This window comes from Lutra lutra, chromosome X (assembly GCF_902655055.1).
Source record: "Lutra lutra chromosome X, mLutLut1.2, whole genome shotgun sequence".
Lineage (NCBI taxonomy): Eukaryota > Metazoa > Chordata > Mammalia > Carnivora > Mustelidae > Lutra > Lutra lutra.
This window is the reverse complement of record NC_062296.1, coordinates 46,793,357-46,816,061: the sequence shown is the minus strand read 5'-3', so window position 1 is coordinate 46,816,061 and position 22,705 is coordinate 46,793,357. Positions and strand designations below refer to the sequence as shown.

The following is a 22,705-nucleotide window of genomic DNA, read 5'->3' as shown; positions in this document are numbered from 1 at the left end:
AAATCACTGATGTCATTAGCTCCACCGCCCTCCATTTTTTCAGTCACCTAGTAAGGCTTTTGGCCAAATAGAAAGTTAATCTTAACTGGGATTAAAACTTACCCTATTCGAGGCCAGTTGCTTTCTTGGCTTTCTTCACGACACTTTTGGCCTATAACTTTGACTCATCTATGATGAGTCATGTAATTTTTTGTAAATGTCATGAAGGGAGCTTTTGGTCAAAATCTGTATTAGAATTCTCCAGAGAAACAGAACCAATAAGAGATTATATATCTGTGTGTGTATGTGTGTGTATGTGTGTTGTGTGTGTGTGTGTGTGTATATATATATATATATATATGTATGTATATGTGTGTGTGTGTGTATGTATATATCACTTCTCTTGTCTTTTCCAGTGAGGACTGCAATATATACTTACCCGAGACACTGGAAACAGATGAATAATGGACTTCTTGGTCTGCCACCCTCCTTGAGTCAGAGAACAGCTGTAAGCTTTCTACAGTCCACATATGCCCCCTAAACCACACATTCAGACCTGATTGGTTAAGGGGGGGGGGGGTTGGATTGGCAAAAATATTGCAAGGTTTCCCACAACCAAGATGGTCAGCATGCAGGCAAGTTCTCTGGAGTCTAGATGCAGTAAGTGCCACTTCATATTTCCCAAAGCCTTTGATAGGTGTGGCAGGTTAAGACTCCCACAGAGAGGTTATCTGCCCACTTTGAAGGGGAAAATGCTACTCGGTGCCTAAAGCCACTCCTTGTTAAAAGCAGCTTTAGCTCAGCAGCTTTTGCTGGGGAGAGGGGAAAGGGGGTGGAAAGAAGCTCCCTTGAATTGAAACTTGAATCTTGGGGTAAACACGGCTGGGACTTTTTCCAACATTGGATTCCAACATCCAACATCCAAACAAATTTCCAAAATTTCCAACATTTTCCAACATTCCAACATTTTTCCAACATTTCCTTCTATGGTCTGGAAATAAGAGCACCCTATATCCCAGGGAAATGAATGTTTGCTGAGCCTCATCCTCACTATTTCTAAATCTCAATCAACTGCAGAAATAAATATCTTAAAAATTGAATCTTTTGGGGGTGCTGGGTGGCTCTGGCCATGATCAGGTCATCCTGGGATGGAGCCCCACGTCGGGCTCCCTGCTTGGTGGGAAGCCTGCTTCTCCCTCTCCCACTTCCCCTGCTTGTATTCCCTCTCTTGCTGTGTCTCTCTCTGTCAAATAAATAAATAGAATCTTTTAAAAAAATTAAAAAATGAAAAAAAAAGAAGATGTGGTCCATATATACAATGGAGTATGATGCCTCGTTCAGAAAGGATGAATACCCAACTTTTGTATCAACGTGAACAGGACTGGAGGAGATTATGCTGAGTGAAGTAAGTCAAGCAGAGAGAGTCAAGTATCATATGGTTTCACTTATTTGTGGAGCATCAAATAACATGGAGGACATGGGGAGACTGAGAGGAGAAGGGAGTTGGGGGAAATTGGAGGGGGAGACGAACCATGAAAGAATGTGGACTCTGAGTAACAAACTGAGGGTTTTGGAGGGGAGAGGGTGGGGGGTTGGGGGATTGTGGGTATGATGGAGTGCATGTATTGCATGGAGCACCGGGTGTCTTGCATAAATAATGAATTCTGGAACACTGAAAAGAAATTAAAACAAAACAAAACAAAACAAAAAATGCCATACTGTATGGTTACTAAACATAATAAAAATAAAAATAATAAAAAACTCAAAAATAAATAAATAAATAAATAAACATTGTTTACTGATGGAAAAAATTAAAAAATGAAATAAAATAAAATCTTTTGGCAGTGGGGAGGGTTTTTTTAGAGGGATTTTTAAAATTATTTCCATTTAAAATCTTAAATATTCCCAATCCTACAGTCCTCACTAACTCACAGGTATACATGCACATGCAAACAAACATACACACAGAACCCCCAGTGAGTTTAGGGCAGAGATGCAGCTACTTACTGGTACAACTCCACCCCTGCGCAAAAGAATAGAGCCCAGAACTGAAAAATTGAAACTGTCAAGAGCTTCTGAACAACTACAAATAGACACTTGACCAATGTAAACAGAATCAAAGACAGCAAGGGCCAGCTAGCAAAGAATTAAACTGATAAAACCAGAAGCACAGCAAGCTTCTGTGGGCTAAGTTCTGGCTTTCCAAGACCTTAGACCAGGAATAACAGTGCCTTCATTTTTTTAAAAATTCATTTTTTAATTTCAGCATGGTGATTTTTTGCTATACAAACTTGAGCAAGTGGCTTAATTTCTCGGTGCTTCGTTGTTTCAAATACATTGAACTGTCTGGGATGATAAACCATCACCTCTGTCCCAGCAGGTCTTGATAGTTGAATGCAGTTTTGCATGTATTACAATAAACGCAAACAAATTATACTCAATAGACTCTAATCATGTATGTGTGTGCGCATAGAAATGGTGTGGTTTTATCAGGGATGGATGACTCTCTTTCACAGTTAATGCTGAAAAAATTTTAAAGATCATCATCCTCTTTGTGCTCCAGCTCTGGAAAAATTACACACCCCATTCCACCCCCACACCCTGACCAGGGAAATCAGCCACTGTCTTTTCCTTAGGGTTGGCTTCTTTGAGCTCAGCATGTCCAGAATTGGTTCTCTGTGAGCCTCAAGGGCACCTCTTAACCTTGGCTTGGAGGTGAAGGTGTGTATCAGGGCATCCCTTGGTCACACCCCAAGCCATTTCTGAGCACAACTAACTGTTTTGAATGAATACTTCAGGAGCAGAAATTATGGAAATGTCAATCTTGTTGCTGTTTTTTCTTTTAGAAGAACAAGATCTGGTCAAAGGACAGGAACAAACTTTCTGGGGCTTATACCATAATCCTCATTTCTTTTTCTGCACAAGTCCTTTCCTGTGTTATTTAAATGGCTAAATAGTAAATTGTGTCTTAAAAATTATTCACTGGCAAGATTTCAATGTAGAAATCTGCCTTTTGAAAACAGGGCATTATGATATTATAATGTTAAGTGGAAGAAAACCAACATGGGCAAAACCACAGAAAGAGAAAAATACACAGGAAAAAAAAAAGATTAGAAGATCAAAATATTAAAATAGGCAGTCATTGATTTCTTCATTTTTCTATTCTTTTGTTTCTCTCATGTTATTAAAATGAATTATTTTTATAAAGAAAAACATACAGTTTTCAATTTCTTTTCTCTGTTTTTCCTTTTTTGAACCTGGAAAGGTTTCACATACAGTACAGGAAGCCAAAAGTCTCAAGTACAATATTAAATGGATGTGTGCCCTTGCTAAGTCTTTTACTTTCTCTGGGCCTCTATTACTCTCATAAAATAGGGTAGGAGACTGATAAAAAGGTATCCCTAGAGACCCTTCTAATTTCGGTCGTTAATGTTTTATAGCCAAAGTCACTGAACTGACTGAGCTGCCTACAGCCTTTGCAAATTAAAGTCTACAGGAGGACTTAGAGCTCTCTGGTCCTAAGAGCAAGCAGTTGATAGAATTTTCCAATTTTCCTATATTGTGATTATAAATTATTTTACCATGAAAAAGTAATGTGCATGTCATTGGTTTTTAGAGTATGGTTAGAGTGGAAAAGGGAATGTAAAAGGAAAATTAAATATAACCCCAAACAAGATGTTGAATGAAAAAAAGAAACAGGGGACCTGAGTGGCTCAGTTGCTTAAGCATCTGCCTTTGACTCAGATCATGAACTCAGGGTTCTGGGATGGAGACCCCTGTCAGTCTTCCTGCTCAGCAGGGAGTGCGCCTCTCCCTCTGCCCCTCCCACCCAGGTGTTTGTGCTCTCTCTTTCTCTCAAACAAACTTTTTCTTTAAAAAAAAAAGAAAAGAAGAAACACATTGCAAAATGACACATACATTAGGATATTACTTATGTAAATTAAGAAAACCACAAGAACAATCCTGTCTATATATTTATATATAGAATATATATTCTATATTCATATATATAGTCTATATAATATATATTCACATATACATATATATGTATATGAATGAAATGGAAGAATACATAACAAATACATACCAAATTCATTTTTCCCTCTGGGAATGGATAGAGAGGAATGGAATTGGAAGTAGGGGAAAGATTTTAACTTGTCTGTAACATTTTATTTTCCCACTAGAAAAAAAATCTCTAGAAAAAAATCTAAAGCAAACTTGATGTTAAAAATGGTAACAGAGAACAATCTGGTGGTTACCAGAGGGGAGAGTGAGGGAGGGTGAAATAGGGGAAGGTGATTAAAAGGTATAAAAGTCCAGTTATAAAATAAATAGGAGATGGGGATACGATGTACAGCATAAGGAATATAGTTAATAATATATAACAATTTTATATTGGTGACAGATGGTAGCTAGATTTATTGTGATGATCACCTCATAATGTATATAAATGTTAAATCACTATGTTGTGCATCTGAAACTAATACAATATTGTATGTCAAATTACACTTGAATAAAAAATCTTAGCTTTATTTTTCAATTACATCTCAGTAAAGGTGAAAAAATAAAAGAAACTTAAAAAATCATAATAGTCATTATTCAACATGAATAAGTTCTAGAGGTCCACTATGTAACACAGTGCTTTATTTAACAATACTGTGTTGTACACTTAAAAATTTGTTAAGTGTACTTACCACAATTTAAAAAACTTACATTCGTCAATTCTGAGCAGAGATACAAGTGCGTTTGTTACATCATTGATTCTTGGTACTTTTCAGTATTTTTCTAATTACTCAAAAACATAAATCATTGTTGAAAGTAAAATATTGTTTTTCTTCTCTATTTTTTTCAAGATCTGTGAAATGTTCATGGATTGTTTTGCTAAATGACAAATTATTTTAATCTCAAAACTAGGAAAATGGAAAAGAGAAAAAAGTAACAGGACAAAGAAAAATGAAAGAGGGGTATCACTGGGATTAGATAAAGGCCCTGGGAACCTCAGGAACTTTTTGCCCAAAAGTAACCAACAAATTTCCATTTTATGATCATAAGCCAAAGACTTAACAAGTGGACCTATTACAAGATGGGAACCCCTGAGTGTTTCAGCTTCCATCCTCCACCATATATTTAAAATCCCACTGTGTTTCAATGATTTTCTCTGGACAGAAACTTCCAGTGAGTCTCCTCCAACCGCTTAGCCTTTCACGGTCAAATTTTCCATCTCAGCTTCCAAGGTGACTATTAGAACGCCAAAAATCACCTTCTGCCATCCCTTCTTCAGCCAAATTCCTACTGGTTTCCAGGAATCATATGGGAAATGTGGTTCTCTGAATTTATTGCCTCACAGTACTCAGCTCACAACATTTCTTAAACTAAATGTTTTACTATAAAAGCTGAACATGCTGAAGATAAAGCTTTCCTTATTCCCCTACTGGCCTCCCCCAACCTAATCCCTGTCACAGTCAGAAATGCCATTTTACCCCCAACTCTGAAGAAATCTCAGTCATCTTGGCTCTTTGCTGTATACTGATCAACAATTGAATCCATTTGATTTTATCAACTCACTATCTCTTGATTTCCCCCATGGCCCCTTTTGTCAGCCCTTTCCCCCAAACCCTCCTTGCTTTTTGTGGGCACGTCACAATATGATGTTTTTAAATGGCTCTGACCCAACCATATGCCATACCCAAGAGCCATAACCTTTCTCAGCTGATGTAACTGAAGTGCTAGCTCCAGACTTTGCTCTCTAAGGGTAGCAGTGACCTTGCATCCAGCCACACAATATGCAAGGAAAGCAGCTGCAGTCAAATAAGTTATGGATCCCAGGCAATATGAAGGAGAAGTTTAAAGTTTCTGCTGATAAGTGAGGGGGGTAGGTTGGGGAGATGGTTAAGTAGGAGAGAGTGTTGAATGGATAAGCACAAGCTTCACATGTTCAGAAACTAGAATCTTCTGTACCTCACTGTTCAAAAAGACCACTGATAGGGCATTCTAAAGGGAGGGATCAGGGCCTGGTCTTTAATGATCACTCTGTCCTTGATTTATACTGTGACTTTGAACAACTCAATGTAAAATATATGAGACCCCCCATTTGGAAAAGTTACCATCATGGAAACTTACTGTGGAAAAAGACCTTAGAGATCAGCCCTCCACTAAGCCCCCCATTCACAGTTTAAAACTCTGAGGCCCAGGGTTGGGAAGTAACTTGTCATAAACGGTCTTCAATATTTACCTTTCCTAAGTCTAATAGGTTGTTTGTGAGGCCAAATGAAATAAAACATTGGAATCTACTAAATTCTTTAGAAGAGAAGGGCTATAGAATTATAAGGTGTTATTAGTGGCAGTATTAGTGCCTATACTCCGCTAACATAACTTAGTCTCTTGAATGAAGACACACCAGTCTGGATTTTCACTTCCTCAGGTCTACTAAACACACAGTTGTCTCCTTCACCTGGCCATGTCAGCAACAAGACAGCAGCTCTCTGCCTTGTTCACTGCGGCCTCTCCCACCTCAGATTGTCTCAACAGCTTGAGCACTCCTTCTACCTGAGGTTCTAGAAATAGCTGGTCCTTCCTGCACCCTTCTTTGGGTACAGATGACTAGTGATACCTCACATCCTGTGACACATGGCATTTCAGTTCCTAAGTAGATGACATGGAGCAGGGAGAAGTTCCTTACCAAGGGCCTCCTATAGGGTTACTGGGAAAGGGATCAGAACCACAGATGTCAGAAAAAGGCTAAAGTCCAAAAGGACAGAGGGCAAAATAAAGAGGTAGGATCACGCTTTTCCTTTCAGTACATATTATGCCAAATGGCTTTTCATTTAAAAGAGGGGATGCCAGTGTGGCTCAGTTGGTTAAGCATCCGCCTTAGGCTCAACTAATGATCCTGGAGTCCCAGAATAGAGCTCTGCACTGGGCTCCCTGCTCAGTGGGAGCCTGCTTCTCCCTCTGCCCCTTACCCCACCAGTTCCTCCTCTCTCTCTCACTCCCTCTCTCTCTTAAAAAAAAAAAAGTAATTGAGGATGGTTTTGTCTAGTATATGGCCTAGATACCTGAGACAGTCTTGTGGATTTTTCAGTCTAATAAATTGAATTTTCAGAAAATAAAGGACCCCCATTCCTGGCATTAGCCATAATCACTTTAGTCTTCCATTATTCAATGGGATTCCATGCTGGAAGATATCCAAGTCATCCCTGAGGGTAGAATGTAGATGTGAAAATCAAGAGATTAGTCCATCTACCTGTTCTTTAGCATCTTTCAATGGTTGGCTAGAAGTAACTTGGCCTTGATGAATTATGAATCATTGAGATCGGCAATATCATGACATCACCATCTTATCTGAATAATAAACAAGTTGGTCTTTCCATTTATTCAGGTGCTAAATATATAGAAATGAGTAGCTACCAAAGAACTGTTGAAATAGGGCCAACAAAACAAAACAAAACGAAACAAAACAGTGGCTTATAGGAAAAGAGTGAGATCAATGGCAAGGAAAGTTGATTCTAAGTTCTCTTCCCAGATCTGTATAGCAGCATCCTGATCCTTTGGTCCCTTTGCTTAAATGGTGACCATTGTCTTCAGAATTAAATAGCACATTGGAGCCCTCTTGAGAGACAAAGCGACAAATTGGGATTTTGGTTTTGCCCACTATATCATCTTCATATCTCTGAGTAAGAGACCAGGCATACTCATCTCTTCCCCACAAACACACACATGAAAGGATCTAGGTAAGTCACAGCCTAGGGTTTAACAACCAACACTTTGACTTTGGTTTATAAAGCATGCTTATCTTTCTCTTTACCACACAAAATTCCAAACCACTTCCTCTTCAGATGCATATGTGTTTTTGTTTAGCTTTAAGTCAAACCACATAAATCTGCAAAACTCCCTATAGCCTGTCAAAATTCCTCTTCCTTTCACCTATTTAGCCAAATGGATTTGACTATGTCATTTATGAAACATCTTAACATGTCAAGGCTATAGCTTTGCACATATAAGATTTGTTATAGGAAAAGGCAATGTGACTCAATAAACAGTGGGTATACTTCTTTCTTTGCCAAGAGGTACAGTAGATAAGCAGTCCATAAAAACAAGCACACAGGTATATACATACAAATACAGAGAGCCAGTAAGGAAAATGTTACTGAACTGCCCCAAAGGGAGATCAAAAACACTGAATCTATGACCCTGCAATTGCACTGCTGGGTATTTACCCTAAAGATACAAACGTAGTGATCCGAAGGGGCACGTGCACCCGAATGTTTATAGCAGCAATGTCTACAATAGCCAAACTATGGAAAGAACCTAGATGTCCATCTACAGACGAATGGATAAAGAAGATGTGGTATATATACACAATGGAATACTATGCAGCCATCAAAAGAAATGAAATCTTGCCATTTGCGACGACGTGGATGGAACTAGAGGGTATCATGCTTAGCGAAATAAGTCAATCGGAGAAAGACAACTATCATATGATCTCCCTGATATGAGGGAGAGGAGATGCAACATGGGGGGTTGAGGGGGTAGGAGAAGAGTAAACGAAACAAGATGGGATTGGGAGGGAGACAAACCATAAGTGACTCTTAATCTCACAAAACAAACTGAGGGTTGATGGGGGGAGGGGGTTGGGAGAGGGGGGTGGGGTTATGGATATTGGGGAGGGTATGTACTCTGGTGAGTAGTGTAGTAGTAGTAGTAGTAGTAGTATGCTGTGAAGTGTGTAAACCTGGCGATTCGCAGACCTGTACCCCTGGGGATAAAAATATATGTTTATAAAGCTTTAAAAAAAAAAAAGAAAAAAAAAGGATGAATACCCAAGTTTTGTAGCAACATGGATGGGACTGGAAGAGATTATGCTGAGTGAAATAAGTCAAGCAGAGAGAGTCAATTATCATATGGTTTCACTTATTTGTGGAGCATAACAAATAGCATGGAGGACAAGGGGAGATGGAGAGGAGAAGGGAGTTGAGGGAAATTGGAAGGGGAGGTGAACCATGAGAGACTATGGACTCTGAAAAACGATCTGAGAATTTTGAAGGGGTGGGGGGTGGGAGGTTGGGGGCACCAGGTGGTGGGTATTGTAGAGGGCACGGATTGCATGGAGCACTGGGTGTGGTGCAAAAATAATGAATACTGTTATGCTGAAAAAAATAATGAATCCTGTTATGCTGAAAAAATAAAAATTAAAATAAAATCCCTTTAAAAATCAAAAAAAAAAAAAAACACTGAATCTACATTGAGGAAACCCCTATAAGTCAAAGGAAAGAAAGACCTCAGAAACCAATAGTTATGCCAGTGCACAAAGAAGCTGTGTAACAGGGTCAGCTGATTCTCTGAGCCTTGGACAAAAAGTGCCAAGAAGTTAACATGGAGCTCTGTGAAGGACAGAGTCCTTTCACAAATGCTTCCCACCTGGCTGAGATGCTGGAAGCTTCAAGGAGCAGAACACTAGGGCCACAAAGATGCTAGATAAACCCTGGATTCTAAAGAAAAAAAAATAATAAATACCCCCTTTCTGTTAATATTTCCTCAATCAATGGTTATTTCAGTCATGGAGATGGAGTATTTGTTGTTATGAATAAACAAACTAACTTCTCCCCAATAAGGGAGATTATTTCTTTAACCAAGCGGAGTGGTACAGGAATCTGCAGTATGCCACTCCATCTTTCTTCCAAGAGTTAAGAGGAAAAAGTTTGGTTAATACTATGATATAGTTTCTACCAACTCTGCTGGGTCCATACTATCCAGGTGAGTTCCCTGTTGTCCATATCTCCCTAGTACTCATCTCTGCCAAGATGATAGAGATGTTAGAATTATCTCACAAATATTTTAAAGCAGTCATGATAAAAATATTTCAATAATCAATTACACTCTTGAAACAAAAAAAATAAAGTATCAACAAAGAAATAGAAGACACATGGAAGAACCAAGTGGAAATTTTAGATATGAAAAATATAATAACTGAAACTTTAAAAAATCTGAACAGATGGGTTCCAAAGCAGAATGGAGAGGACTGTGGAAAGAATCAGCCAACTTGAAGATAGAATAATAGAAATTATTCATCTGAACAACAGAATAAAGTAGACTGAAAAAAATAAACAGGGCCTCAGGGACCTGTGAGACTATAAAAAATATCTAACTTTCCTGTCATTAGAGGAGATCTGGAAAAATAAAATATGAGAAGGCAGGACAGAAAAAGTATTCAAAGGAATAATAGCTGAAAACTTCCCAAATCTGGCATAAGATACATACCTACAGATTCAAGAAGTTGAGAATATTCCAAACTAGATGAACCCAAAGAAATCCATGCCACAACACCTTATAGTCAAAGTTCTGAAAACTCTAAAGATGTGGGAAATAATCTTGAAAGCAGTGAGAGAGAAATGATGCTTTAACTATAAGGGAAGAAAACAATTTGATTTCTCATCAGAAAGCATGGAGGCCAGAAGACAGTGGCACAAACTTTTTGCAAGTGATGAAAGAAAAGAACTGTTAACTCAGAATCTTATATCCTGTGAAAACACCCTTCAGGAATAAAGGGGGAATTACGAAATTCCCAGATCAGGGCAACTGCGTGGCTCAGTGGGTTAAGCCTCTGTCTTTGGCTCAGGTCATGATCCCAGGGTCCTGGGATCAAGCCCTGCATTGGGCTCTCTGCTCTGCGGGGAGCCTGCTTCCCCCTCTCTTTCTGCCTGCTGCTCTGCCTGCTTGTGATCTCTCTCTTTGTTAAATAAATAAATAAAATCTTAAAAAAAAAGAAAAGAAATTCCCAGATGAAGGAAAACTAAGGGTTGCCAACAACTTGCACTAAAAGAATGGCAAAAGAAAGTTCTCTAAATGGAAAGAAAATATAAAAGAAGGAATTGCGGAACCTCAGGAAGGAAGGAAGAACAAGAGAAAAAGCTAAAGGAAGAGTAAATACAATTGGCTTTGCTTCTCCTGTTGAGTTTCTCAATTATGTTTGATGGTTGAAACAAAAATTATAACACTGTCTGATGTGGTTCTGAATATATGTAGAGGAAATACTTAATTCAACAATATTATAAATAAGGGAGGATTAAAAGGTTAAGTTTACTCAAACAGGTAAAATATTGATACTAGTAGATAGTGATAAGTTATGTGCAGTCACTCTGGAAGATAGTTTTGCAGTTTTTTAAAAATGAAACATGCACTTACCATATGATCCAGCAACTACACTCTGGGCATTTTCTCCAGAGAAATGAAAACTTAACATTTACATCAAAACCTGCACACTAACCTGTACAGCTTTATTTGTAAGAGCTAAAAACTGGAGACAACCAAAATGTTCCTCAACAGGTAAGTGTTAAACAAACTGTGATACATTCATAACATGGAATACTGTTCAGTAGTAAAAAAGAAATTACTGTTTATACATAAAGCAACTTGGATAAATCTCAGGAGAATCATGCTGAATAAAAAAGTCAACCTGAAAAGGTAACATACTCCATGACTCCATTTATATATTTTTGAAATGATGAAATTATAGATATTAAAAAAAGATTAATGACTGCTAGGAGTTAGGGATAGTGGGAGTGAGCAGAGTAAATGTGACTATAAAGAAAATAAAGGAATGTCATAAGATCTTTTGTGTTGATGGAACAGTACTTTATCTTGACAGTAGTAGTAGTTACACAAATCTACACATGTGATGAAATGACATAAAACTAAAGACACCCATTGTTCCAATGTCAAGTTCATGATTTTGATCATACACTATATATGTATGTGTAAGATGTAACACTGGGGAACACAGGGTGAAGGGTATATAAGACCTTTCTGTCCTTACAACATATTGTGAATCTACAATTATTTCAAAAGAAAAAGAAAAAATAATCAAGTTGCTGTGGTAAGCAGAGTCGTGACCCTCTAAAGTAGTCCACATCCTACTTCTAGAACCTGTGAATATGTTACATTATATGTCATGAGGGGAATTAAGGTTGCATATGAAATTAAGTTGGCAAATCAACCAACCTTGAGATGAGGAAATTATTCTGTATTATCCATTCAGGTAGACTCGATGTAGTCACAGAGGTCTTTAAAAGTGGAGGAGGGAGACAGAAGTGTGAGAGTCAGAGAAGGACATGTGACAGTGAAAGCAAGATTGAAGGAATGCGACATAAGAAATCCACCTACCGTTGCTGACCTTGAGGATGGAGCAGGCCCTTGAGCCAAGAAATGTGGATAAACTCTAGAAGCTGGAAAGAGCAAAGAAAAAGAGTCTCTCCTAGAGTCTCCAGAAAAAATGCAGCCCTGCCCACACCTTGACTTTAGCCCAGTGAGACCAATTTCAGATTTCTGACTTCTAGAACTGTGAGAAAATAAATTAATGTTGTTTATAAACTACTAGGTTTTTGGTAATTTGTTACAGCAGCCAGAGCAAACTAAAACAATCATCAGGTAGTGGTTAAAAACTAAGTCACTCGGGGCACCTGGGTGGCTCAGGGGATTAAGCCTCTGCCTTGGGCTCAGGTCCTGATCTCAGGGTCCTGGGATTGAGCACTGCGCTGGGCTCTCTGCTCAGCGGGGTGCCTGCTTCCTCTTCTCTCTCTGCTTGCCTCTCCGCCTACTTGTGATCTCTCTCTCTCTCTCTCTCTCTCTCTCACTGTCAAATAAATAAATAAAATCTTAAAACAAAAACAAAACTAAGTCACTCAAAGATGGGTGGCTGGCTTTTTGCAGAGAACATTTAATTCGTTACTCAAAAGTCAATAACTGCACTATAATCTTAACTCAATGGTTAATACATCATGGCTAATGCTATTTGCAATTCCACATCACCAATGATAGCAATGATAGAAATATTGCCTCAGAATTGCAGGGAAAAGAAACATGTTACTCCTTATTAAATAGGGCCTGCTAAGTTAATGCAGAAATAAGAACAGAAGCATTTGTGCCATGATGGCTGGAAATAGTGTCACAGCTACAGATACATGTTTGCAATGAATTTTTCTGCCATGTTAAAACAAGGCATCTTAAATAAATTTTTAAAAATCTTAAAAAGGGGTGTGGGGGGGTTGTGCCTGGGTGGCTCAGTCAGTTAAGCAACTGCCTTCGGCTCAGGTCATGGTCCCAGGTCCTGGATTCTCCCTCTCCCTTTACCTGCCGCTCCACCTGCTTGGGCTCTCAGTGTCTCTCTCTCTCTCTCTCTCTGCGTGTGTGTGTGTAAATAAATAAATAAATAAATAAATAAATAAATAAATATCTTTTTTTAAAAAATAGGAGATCTACACTTATTTTCTAATGGGGAGAATACAGAAGCAATAGAAAAATGCATCGAATTAGAAAAAGGCTGGGGCTACAGATGATAAAAAGACCCAGCTAGGGACAAAGCTAACTTCCTGTAAGACAAAAGAATCTGTTTTATTCTTTTCTGTCCCCAGTATCTCAGTGCTTAGCACATAGTAGGTACCCAATAAATGTTGCTGATTAAAGTAGATATAATGATTAAGGACCCTTCCAAATTTAGGATTCTATCAGCCCTCATACTCTGCCGCACTCCAAACTGCTGAGATAAAAAGCAGAGACAAGCAATAAACATTTATTCATGGATAGGGATACCACCTATTCCTATCACTTCAACTGTAAGACACAGATACAGCATATATTCTTGTTTGCAGAGCTTAAGGAGCTTTGCTTTAAATACATCATGTTAGATGACCAAGTTTGCTAATAATCCAAAATGCCCATAAGAAGCAGGAGTCCTCATGAAGATATCTGGATACCACCTTCCTCTCTGACTCCACCTAAAAATTGATGCTAGCAAGAGTTCCTTATTTTGGTCAAGGCCATTGGCTAAGATAAACATATAAAAAGAGATAGATGAAAGAGAGATGGGGGCAGGCAAACAAGGATTAGTTTTTCTAAAATATATTTTATATATTAATGAATTTGTGAAGAGTGAGTGTTGAACAGGCATTCTTAAGAATCTGAGAATTGAAAAATCAAAGATTTAGGGATACTATCCTTGATTTATTTTTGGTGAGAATAGTAAGTCAAAGTGAGTGCTAAGTGATTCTTTTCCATAATAAAAAATACCTGTACAGGCTATTCAGAAAAATATTTATAACCATAGCTGAGAGCTGTGGACCAGAAGTATATTAATAACAGCCTTTCTTGAAAGAATCATTTTCATGGTTTCCATTTCAAACTACCATGACCATGACTACCATGCAACAGGACTTCTTGTAACAATCGAGCAAAGGCTAGTGCAGAGGTTTTAACTCAGAATGTATGGTTGGACTTCCTAAAAATGTATGCAAGTGTCATATACATAAATGTGCACTTTTCTGAAGACAGTTTCCTTGGCATTCATCAAATTTTCACAGGAGTTCATGCCAAAAATAAGGGTTATGGTCCACTAAGCTAGGTGGTGATGGCCCACTTTTCCTATTCTATTACTCAGTAAAGTATGTCTTTAGAATGTGTTCCAGTTATTTAGTAACTAAAGAGACAGAAGGCCTCTGTTGAAGCAGGTTACTGAGACCTGGTCTCTGGGTTAATAAATCACATGCGTGCTTGGAATAATGTGGCAAATACTGGAAAGAAGGCCAGAAAGAATTTAGTAGCACCACAAAACTTACATTACTCCAAGAGGCAGGAAAGAAAAGATCACTATTAATGTTCGGACTCAAATAAACAGATTCACATGTGGATTTTACCTTTAGGGTCATCACCCAACCACTCCACCAGGTTCTGAACAATCTCTGAAACCCTAACTATCAGCTGATACATACGTATTCAGGAAATGTGGACCCACTTTAACACTGGCCTAAGTAAAGCTTGCTTATGAAGGGAACACTTGAAAACATTTGCAAAAGCAACTTTAAATAGCTCCATATTTTCTTCTTGTTTGCATTATTCTTTTTCCATACTGGGTCAGATTTGGCCTGTGAACCATAGTTTCTTTTGACCCCGCCCTAGATCAATGAAGGCCAGTCATAGATACTAAGAACTGAAAGTAGTTTAAAAGGTCATCTTTGCCATTACAGAGAAAGCAAATGTAAATACATATAATATCTACATGTAAATATATACATATAAATATAGATATAATTTATATATTTATATTTGATAAGACCACATGCAAACTATTTGGGACAGAGAAAAAATTACTTGTGCATTTCTCAAAACATATTCTAAAAAGATGAATTCACACTTCTGTTGGTACGACCCTCTTTTGTCTTACAACAGCCGTGGTAAAGATGATCTTTCTAAACCCAAATGCCTCCTGGTATGCTTTAAGGTTATAACCTATCACCAGTCTTCCATGAAAAGAAGAATAGCCCTGCTCCAGAATTAAAATAGCACCTCTTTGTTTGATTTAAAGGTGCCTTATAGTTAGGATGACCCTAGAACTTTTTTGTCCAAACTGGGATGCTTTTAAGGGTGAAGTAAGTACGCTGGGACAAGAGGTTTCAACCATAACATATGGCCACACCACTTACAAACCTCCATAGAGGAAATGGTTTAACTTGCCCTACAGAAAAATCAATCCCTGTGCCTTTTCTCAATGGAGAATGGCATTACTCTAGTAGTCAGGCCCACAGTATAACCTTGGTCTCTAACTTCTAAACCCCCTCAGGTTAAATATTAGGAGTAGCTGCTTGCTTAGCCTAGTTGTGTAATACTTAAAATAGGATACTAAGAGAGAAAAAAATGTAACTTTTTAAATGAGGTTTGGGAGTGTTTGAGAAAATAGTAGTAATTGTTATATCAAAATCATCTTATTGGGGATGGATAAAATAGATGACCCTTTAAAATGCTTTTTAGAAAAGTAAAAATTATATACATAATAGTTTGTCCTGAAGACTTCAGTCCTTTTTCTACCAGAGAACAAGGGAGGGAAAGACATCAGGTCATAGTGCTTATCAACAGAAAAAGAGACCAAAAAGAGCACATTCCCTAGCAAATCACCAAGGCAAATGAAAGACTGAATGGAAGAGGGACAAAGAGCATCCTCACCCCTTACCTATAGTTGGCCCAGAAAAGGCTCTACCATTAGTATAAGGCAGCTTCTCCCCACCACCCTCCATCCTCCAGGCAGACCCCAACCCAGACCAGATTTCCCCAAGGTTGTGCTGTGCTTATTACTATTGCAGAAGGCCAGTGTTGTTGGAGAAGAAAGGAATGTTGATCTCTGCCTAAAATGAGAATTTCTTGGTGAGAGTAAAGGTCTGAAATTAAAGGTAGGCCCAAATGATGATGCAGTCTCATCCAGTGCCCTTTGTCTTATTTTAAGGCATCCGTGAAAAAGTGGCACACAGAACATGGCAAGTCCTTTATGTCCAATCCTATGACCTTGGGTTTGAAAGGGCGTTTTCTGGTGGAGAAACTGTTAATGAGGGAGCTAGTTGATGGGCAATTTTTCATAGGAGGCAAAGGGAAAAATAAAAAAAATTAAAATGTCCAAACCTGAAATTTTGTTTTGTTTTGTTTTGCTTTTGCTTTTCTGTGCAAGTAAGTGTTTGTATTAAAACATGGGGATAAGACCTGTGAGCAGAAAGAACTGCACTGTGATTGTGAGGAGCAATTGATTATATACTTTTAAGCTGGGGGAGATCAACTTAATAGAGATAAAGGAAGTTTCTAAAAGGATTTTCGCATGTTTAAAAAAAGACTTAGAGGATCCTGGAGGTCTGGCTATTGTCACTGAAATCTTTAAGAGGGGAAAAGCAGGGTAGCCAGATGACCTACTCCTTATTATATCATTTCCCTTCCCTATCATCCACTTTGGTTCTTCTCTTTTTGATTGCTACAAGCAGGAACACTTATACCTCGTATGTGTCACCAGATAAATAAGTTTAAAAGATAATGTGACAATCAAAGGCCAGTTAGAATCTCTTTCTCTCCCTTTACTAAGGTATTAGGAGGAAAAAAAAAGTATTCCCTAGAACTGGACTTTGGAACAGAGAAACTGCCATCAATGAAAGCTTTTTGGTTAGGCTAGTCACTCTTGGTTAAGCAAATATTTTGGTGAAACCAGGACCTCCATGGTGATTTTGACAGATGAGCACATTTTTGAATGTTTAAAATCCAGCACTTAATCAGTTTCCTCATCTCTTTTATCCCACTCCTAAACACAGCCAACCACCATAACTTTAGTTCTCTCTGTACACCAGGTAGTTTACAGATAACCAGAGGATTGTGAAAAAAAAGAAAAAAGGGAGAAAAGAGGCTCTGAAATGGAGAGAAAGTGGCAGTGTTCTGCACTTGTCTGACTTTGGCAACAGGGTGTTACAGGTTTGCTTGTGTGTGTGTGTGTGTGTGTGTGTGTGTGTGTGTGCTCGCGCGCACGCAACGAACGCCTGTATGTTTTAAAAAGCAATGATGCATCAAAGATTTATTCACTGAACAGGCTGATCTTTTAACAAACTTGACATATGTCAAATTCTACCATGTGCTTACATAATTGTTACCCATTAATCAAAGCTATTATTTAGCCAAGTATTTGTTTTAAAAGTATTTTCCTTTAAATGACTTTTTCTAGTCCACTGCATAATCAATCAGTGGTTCATTTTTATTTTGTTCTGTTCTGTTAACAACAGCTATTTTAAATTTAATCTTATAGGGCTATTCCATTTCCACCCAAAATCTATTCCTTTTTCCTCCCATAGTAACAAATTTCTGGTTAAAATCACATCATAGGGAAAAATTTAAAAATACGTACAAGGTCCTTTCATCTTATTGTATTTTACACTCTTGATTTCCAGAAAAAGCAGTTTCTCAACATACTGATAAAATCACAGATCTGAATACTGTTAACCTAAGAAACTGGCTATAAGGACAAAAGGATATGATTTTGTGTGTGTGAGTGTATGTGTTTGTGGAGTGTGGAAAGGTGGTTGGGACAGCTAGGTAAGAGCTAGGTGGATAATTAGAATAAAAGGAAGTAAATGAAGTCAATTTTGAAGTCTTGAATTTTGTTGAATCACCCTACTCCATCTGAACACATGTGCACACAAAAAATTACATTTTGTTCAACTCAAATGCATGCAACTGGAAGGTATTTCTGAGAAACAAAAATGTCTAATCACTAGCTACCAGTCTGAGTTCTTCTACTGTAAACATGCCATACCCGAAAACAAGAGGCTCAATTTGATCTCACAGGTCAAAGTGTGAGGGCTAGGAAACATGGGGGGGGGGGGCGGGGAGGAAGGGGAATCCCACCACCACACAAGTAAATCTTTGACCTAGTAAGCAAATACGTTTTTGTTGTTACTGCTGGGTAAAATGTACAAGTCTTCCAGAAATTAGACACTGTAATAAAAATGTACCAGCCCAAATTTAAATTGCTCACTAGACAGATGGTTAATTATATTCACAGCCACATATTTCACTGGGATAGTTTCAGACACTCAGCCAGTTTTATTTGATTATCCAGTTTCCCAGTTAATATGTAAAATGACAGTCACTTAGGGTTTTTCTGTTCCCTTCTAAAAATATATTTTAAATAAGTGTAAATTCTCCTCAGCCACCGGAACATCACTGCTGTAAATAAAATGTTTGATTATGGCACCCTATGTGTACAAGATTTAAGGGAGATTCATTCTCTGAAACCCAAATGGTCTCTGTAGTTCAGAGAAGGCTATTGGAACACCTTTTCTCAGCAAGCAAAATATTTCAGGAACTATCAGCACACCGCTCCTCCGCCAAAAACAACCGAGGAGATATTTAAATCACTAGTTGACATGCTTTCGATGCTTTTTAAAAACAGCTCTAGCAGCCCTACACACAAATCACGTCTCCTCCGATAAGAGTCTAGAAAATGGAACGTTAGGAAAAGGCCACATAGCTAAGTACACTGCTGTGCACAGAATTCAACAATATGCTGGGAGCCAAAACCCAAAAGCAAAATATAAACCCACTGATTCCAAAATGCAACCAGAAGCTCGACAAAAATCAAGTGTGCCGATGTTGAAATGGAGATGCCAATTTTTTTTTTTTTTTTTAACTTCGAAAAAGACAGGAAACCTTGCGCGGGTGATTCGGTCCCTCACGAATCAGACAGAGAAGCAGTCATGCTGAAACCACTGGATTCCTAAGCAGAACGGCGCCAACTCAGCGGCGCGTTTTCCATACTTTCCCGGAGCGGGCCCTGCTCCCCACACCGGCTCGCAGCCTCCCAGCCCCACCGGGTGTGCAAGACCCCAGCGGACGTGTGCAGCGGGGCGCGGCAGAGCGAAGCACCAGAAACTACGCAGGAGAGTGTCAATTCGATTTCCGAAAACGGGAAAGGGGCCGAGGGCCAATTTCAGAGGAGGTGACAGGCTGGGCGAGGCTCGCTGGGGCCCCCAACACAAACCCGCCCGCGGCCCTCGGTTGGTCGGCGTATGCTGGGGAGCGCTCCGAGGTTGGCAGGGCAGCCCCAAGCGCGTAGGGGGCGCTGGCGACCGTACTTCGCACCTTTGCCGCTTTGGCCCTGGCTCCCAGTTGCGGCCGCCGCGTGGGTTTTCCCGCTTGCGCGGAAGCGTGCAGTGTTGGTGCCAGTTCCCTGGCCAGGATCTCTCCAGCAGCAGCCCGAAAGGAGGAGGCACACTGCTGTCTTCGATGCCGGGCTGTGTGCGTGTGAGCGCCAAGGCTCCGGCCCGCTCGCTTCCCCTCCCCCCTCTCACAGCGGAGGCAGAGGCCTTTCCTAGATTGCAGTGCCTATCAGGGCTACCCGAGATCTCTCGCCCTTACTGCCTTGCTCCCTCGCACGCAGACACACAGATGCACGCCATTCCCACACAGAGGTCCTCCCTTCCGTTTTCCCTTCCTCCTCTTGGATCTTGGCTTCCCGCAATTCGTTCCACCCCTTGCCACCTCGAGCCAGCTGGGGAGCCTGCGAGAAGGCCAGGGAGCTGGTCGATAACGCTCGTACTCACCTCACAGGCCGACTCAGCAGGCGCAAATCGCTGGCGGGCTCAGGCAGCGGGCGCTGGAACTAGCGCGGTCGCAGTCAAGGCTGGGCTGCCGCCGTCGCCGCAGCTGCTTGAGCTGCCGCCGCCGCCGCCGCTGCTACTGCTGCCGCCGCCGCCGCCGCCTCTGCCTCAGCTCCATGCGCCAGGCCCGCCAGGTGGACGCGCCTGTGTCCCTCAGGCGCCGCCGCCGCCGCCGCCGCCGCCGCCGCCGCGCTAGATGGAGTCAGAGCTGTCGGGCTCTGGCCCTGAAACTCAGCACCTCGGTGACTATGGTGCTGCTCCCGGGGTCCGTGCTTCGGGTGCACGACCGCTTGCTCCGGCCGGGGCTACCTCAGCAGCGGGCTGCGCGCGCGGCGCTGGAGCCCTCTCGGTGCGGTGGCTGCGGCGGTCCGCGGGAGGGAGATAGAAGGAGGGCGGCTGCTACTGTCTCTGTAGTCGTTAAAGCTATTGCTAAATGCTGTTACTGCCGCTACTGCTACTGCTACTGGTGTGGCGGTGGCGGCTGCTGATGCTGATGCTGATGCTATTGCTTTTCCGTCCCGGGTTCTCCCCCTGCCTCGTCCCCCTCCCCCCTCTCTCCTCCTCCTCCTCCTTCCCCTCCCTCCGCCGCTTTTCTCAGAGCCTCAGCGGGCGCTGCCTGCTCTTCTCTTTTCCCTGAGATGCCTCTGCCCATTCAGAAAGGTGCCCAGAGTGGGACTGCCTCGGCTGCCACCATCGCTATTGCCCCTGCCATTGTTTCCTCCAACACGGTTGTTCTTGCTGGCCGCGTTCTCCCCTCTGTCTCCCTTCCCCACCACAGCCTTTCCTTTCCCTCCTGATCTCTACCTTGTCTATAGTCCCTTCCCCATGTGCCCCCTCCCACTCTGTCCGTCTGTCCCTCCCTCCCCTTAGGCGCCCGGGAGCGCGCACTGCGCGGCCACCTGTCATAAAGGGCGCGCACCCCCCTTCCCCACCCCACCCCGCCCCCCACTCGCATTCTTGCAGCCAGCCCAGTCCACCGCGCCAGTGGCGCGTTCTTTCCTAGGCAGACCCGCAGCCGGACACCACTCTCCCACATCTTTTAGGGCAGTTATGTGTACAGAGAGGGGCGCTCTGAAGTTTGGGGGAGAATAGTCCAATGGCTTCTTCCATCAAGCATCTAACCATTCGATCTCTACCTACCTTTAACTTCAGAGCCTAGGCCCCCCAGGGGGTTGAGTCATGAAGGGTTGAGTGCAGGGCCTTCCCCAGAGAATTGGAAAGGGAAGTTTTCTGGAATAAAGAAGAAGAGAAGAAGGGAACATGAATACGCAAGGAAGGAAAAGGAATCTGCCTGAATGCAGTCGTTGAGAAATCCCTTAGATGACCATTACCCTTCAGAATTCCTGGGAACCCAACGGGAAATGGCAAGGGATTGTAGAGCAACTTAGAAGGGACTCTAGCACCCTGAAGCCCTGGGGGTAAGGTTGGGGTCTGAGCCTCTGAACCACCACCACTAGGAGCCATGGCAACCGATGCAAAGGCCAGTGCTAGAGCAGAAGGAGTAAAACTAAGTTACTTATGTACACTTGCTCCAGCCACCCAGTGCCAAAGCACAGCTTCTCCAGTCAGTCAGGGCCCAATTTCAGGTATCTCTGCTGCCACAGCTGCAGCCTTATTTTGCTGCCACTGCTCAGGCTTTCAGACTGGATGTGTGCAACTTGTCACTGTCACCCTCAACAGAGCCTCTTTGGCCTGTCACACAACCCCTCCCCAGAAATAGCACAGGTTGGGCAGGGAGGGGGGATTTCTCTTTCCCTGGCAAAGCACAAGAGGCAAATGTTCTAGATATCCCATTGTCAACAAAATATGGGTTTCCTTATCTAGTTTGAGATACTCTCCATGGGTCTTTCATTGCTCAGCAGTACAGTGTCTGTCTGGGCATAGGGGCTCTTTTACAATTTGTCACCTCTGTCTTGATTTCTAACATTCCACCTGCTTGGAGCATTCTTGTTCTTTCTCCCTCTCATTTCATATCTATGACATTCACCCATAAATAATAGCTCATCCTTAAATAATGGACACTTACTGTGTCTTTATTATGTGTCAGATACTGTGCTAAGTATTTACACAAATTATTTTACTTAATCCTCACAATTGTATTACTCCCATCTTACAATTGAGAAAATTGGGTCACAAAGAAGTTAGATGTACACATCTTGAGAATAGAAACAGTATCTTCTTTATCTTGCATTTGTCAAGCTCTACACAAATACATTTGCCCTTCCAGGGATTGGGGTAAATATGAAGAAAAAAAAAAAAGATTTGGCTCCTGCCTCAAAAACAAAAACAAATTATATTAAACATATGAAACGCTATACCATGTATTGGCTGGATCTCAATGGCCACAATGAATTGCTCTTTTCCCACTGTTGGAAAGCACATTGTTTTCACCTGTATTAACCACATATGCTATTCTTCCTTTTTAAAGTTGTCATTTATTAGTGACCAGTTATAATTTGCATCAGTGCTCTCCACCCAAAGACTACCAGGAACATACCTATTGTTGAAAAAGTTACGTTTGCTACTTGTTACAGTGAACGAGAATGCATATTATATATGTTATGGGCTGAACTGTGTCCCCTCCCTAATTCATATGTTGAAGCCCTAACTCCCAATACTTCAGAAGGTGTCTGTATTTAGAGGTAGGACTTTTAAAGAGGTGAATAAGTTAAAATGAGGCAGTACTGCTGGGTCCAAATTCAATATGACTTGAGTTCTTATAAGAAGAGAAAATTTGTACATACAAAGAGACACCAAGGGCATATGCATACAGAGAAAAA

General features: G+C 40.9%; 1 protein-coding gene across 3 annotated transcripts in view; it reads right to left on the bottom strand.

The window, feature by feature from the left end:
* Window positions 1–20,427, bottom strand: part of NEXMIF (neurite extension and migration factor) — a 160,886-nt gene extending 140,459 nt beyond the window's left edge. For all 3 annotated transcript variants that reach the window (XM_047716504.1, XM_047716503.1, XM_047716505.1), the window contains exon 1: window positions 19,869–20,427. The gene's annotated coding sequence lies outside the window, so the exon portion shown is untranslated. The remainder of the gene's footprint in view (window positions 1–19,868) is intronic.
* Between the last annotated feature and the right edge of the window lie 2,278 nt (window positions 20,428–22,705).